Raw genomic sequence first — 3,234 nt, forward strand, 5'->3', positions numbered from 1 at the left:
CACGAAAGGAGGGGAGGGAGCCCCCTTCGTGGGGAGCAGCAGTGAGTTGAGGGGAAAAGAAAGAGAGGCTGAAACTACTCAAGGAACTGTCCCTGTCCCTGGAGAAGAGAAAAACCTCGGCTCAGGACACAGAGGGATCCAGTTTCCAGCTGTCAAGCTGACCCTGAGTGGGACGCACTGGTCCCAGGCTACACCGGGAGAAACCGCTTCTTTGCTTGCCAGCTCGACCTGGAGGGGAAGCAGCATGGCTGAAGCCGCTCCGCCAATCTTCTGGCTCAGCTTGATTCCCACGCGGGAGGCGAAAGGCTTGAAACTGCTCAGAGGGACTCGGCCTGCGGGTTTATACTTCGGGCGGTATCAATGGAGCACACGGACTAAGATCTGGAAATGAGGCATGGCTTGGGACATAGAACACAGCCCACCTTGGCTACGCCCATGGCACAGGGAGATCTGACCCAAAAGAGTGAGTTGCAATGCTTGGTTCAAGAAAGGATTGGGGCACCGCCATTCTTCTCCCCACAACCACCAAGGTGGAACCTCAGGGAGCAGCCCACAGATCCAAGTGGAGGCTAAAACCTACCTACACCAAACCACGCCCATCCCTGCTAGAGAGCTACGTTTTTTTTTTTTTTAAACCAGAGCCAGGGGCAAGACCAACATGGATACACTGCCATGACTAATCCTAGATCAATACTTTCTGTGCAGATATACTTTCCCTTGTCTCATTCATATCCCTCAACTCTGCTGAGCTGGGCACGTTGGTCACTGGTTTGCATAAATAGTCACATTTAATCCATTCTCTAGATGTATGTTCTGTACCTCCACCGCTACCTTTCTATCTCTCTCTCTCTGGAGTAATCAGACTATATAGTTTATCTGAGTAACATTATCTTTGTTTCTTTCTCATTGCCTCTTACCATATTCTCCTCTTCCTCTCTCTGGATTAAGCCCCCTACTCTCTCTGTTTGGTAATTTCTATTTCAATTTCACTTCTTTCTGGCCCTGTCATTTCTATCTTTGTATATGCTCTTCTATCAGCATTGCATACACCCTGCTATTTATTTGTAGCTGGGAATTCTGGTTTTATGCTTTTATTTATTTACTTATTTTAATAGTTTATTCTCAAGTTGGTTTCCATATAACACCCAGTGCTCATCACAAGTGCCCTCCTCCATGCCCATCACCCCCTTCCCCTCCCCCCATCCCCATTAGCCCTCAGTTTGTTCTCAGGATTCAACAGTCTNTTGCATCTCATTTATAGCCTTTGTTAATTGATCACAACGATTTTTAAGCTCCATAGTCTTTGTACCAATAGTTTCTCTGACGTCTTCCATGCCTTTTTCAAGCCCAGCGATTTATTTTATGACTATTTTTCTAAATTCTTGTTCAGGTATGTTGCTTATATCTGTTTTGTGCAGTTCTTTAGCTGTCATTTCTTCCTGGAATTTCTTTGGAGGAGAGTTCTTCCGTTTCAGCATTTTGGTTAGCGCTCTATCTCTTGTTACTTTTAACAGCTTGTTATGCACTCTGCACCTGCCAGTGCTGCTTTACGAAAGAAGGTTCTTTGTCCAGGGCCTGTTCATTCAGGATGTGTTCTTTGAATGGTGTGTGTCTCTTGGCCTCTCTTGTTGAGATCTTGGTTATTTTATTTTCCTACTCGTAGCAGTATTTGTGATTCTCCACCGTGTGTACTTGGGCTTGTTTCTTGAGGTAGCCCTCAAAATCCTGAAGAGTCTTGTTATGCACACTGGCCTCAGTACACCAAGAGCACAGAGAGCTGAAGAAAAAGGCAGACCACCTCAGATGGGTGGGTGGCAGAGTTGATCAGCAAGGAAAATTACACGTGGCCAGGAGCAAGTGGATCTCAGAACCTGCCTGCCAGAATCCTCCCGGTTTATATAGAGGCTTTAATATTCATTCGTGTATATTCTGTAGAGGGTCTCCACAACCCTTTACCCTCTCAAGGCTCTATCCATGGACTGGGTGTTGGCTCAGGAATGGTGGCTAGAGCATACATTGCAAGGACACAGGAGTATGGTTTTATGCTTTTAGACTGTCCTTTGTTTTGGGTTTCTTTTCTTTTCTTCTTTTTCATTTTTTAATTTTAATTTTTATTATTTGTTTTTCCTCTTTCCTCTTTTTTCTCTTCTTTTTTTTTCTATTTCCCTTTCGGTTGCATGTTTGTTGGATCTTCTGTGCATTTGTGTGCCTTTGTTCCCTGTGTGTTTGTCTGTCTGTTTTCTTCTCCAGGGCTACCTCAAGAAACAAGCCAAAGTACACATGGTGGAGAGTCCCACATACCACTATGAGTAGGGAAATGAAATAACCAAAGTCTCAACAAGAGAGACGAAGAGACACCATTCAAAGAAAACTTCCTGAATGGACAGGCCCTGGACGGTCAATGGGCCTTCTTTAATACACCAGTACTTGTAGGTGCAGAGAGCATAACAAGCTTTTAAAACTAACAAGAGCCAGAAAGCTAGCCAAAATGATGAAACGGAAAAACTCTCCTCTAGGGTGAGAGAGAATCCTAAGCAGACTCTGCGCTGTTAGCACAGAGCCAGATGTGGGGCTTGAACCCATGAAATGTGAAATTATGAACTGAGCTGAAATCCAGAGTCTGACTCTTAATTGACTAAGCCACCCAGGTACACCTGAGGTTGGGGTTGAAAACAGAGACGAAAGCTCACATTAAAACACTTAGGGCTCCAGAATATGGATTCATCCATGAGGAAATCTCTAGGCTTTCCTGAGGAAATCTTTCTAATGCATACTGCACATTCGCTATTGTTAACTACATGGTACTATTCTCTGTTTTAAAATTTCAGGAAATCCATTCATTTGCCAAAAAGGGGGAAAATGAGAAAAGAGGGTTCTACCACACTGAACCCTCTCAGTTGTTCATACTTTAAATTAAAAAGCCCAAGAGTGCCAACTCTGCCCCAAACAGAGTTCCTTGGCCTGGTCCAGGGGATAAAGTGTGCTATTAGTTAAAGATTATAGAACAGATAGACACTGGTGAGAAAGTCTAAGTTTTTAGAATCCACAGGGGTTTACCTTGGCTGATGAAACAAAGGAGATATTTTTTGAATTTTAGAATAAAATAAACCTTTTCAAACCCACAAAATAAAAATAGAACATAAAGCATTGATTCCAGGGAACACACACGAAGGCCTCCAGTCCTTTGTGTGATGTCAGCACCTGTAAGAGCAAACTTTATGGCTTGTGTTTCTT

This window comes from Crocuta crocuta, unplaced genomic scaffold, assembly GCF_008692635.1.
Source record: "Crocuta crocuta isolate KB4526 unplaced genomic scaffold, BGI_CrCroc_1.0 scaffold1230, whole genome shotgun sequence".
Classification (NCBI taxonomy): domain Eukaryota; kingdom Metazoa; phylum Chordata; class Mammalia; order Carnivora; family Hyaenidae; genus Crocuta; species Crocuta crocuta.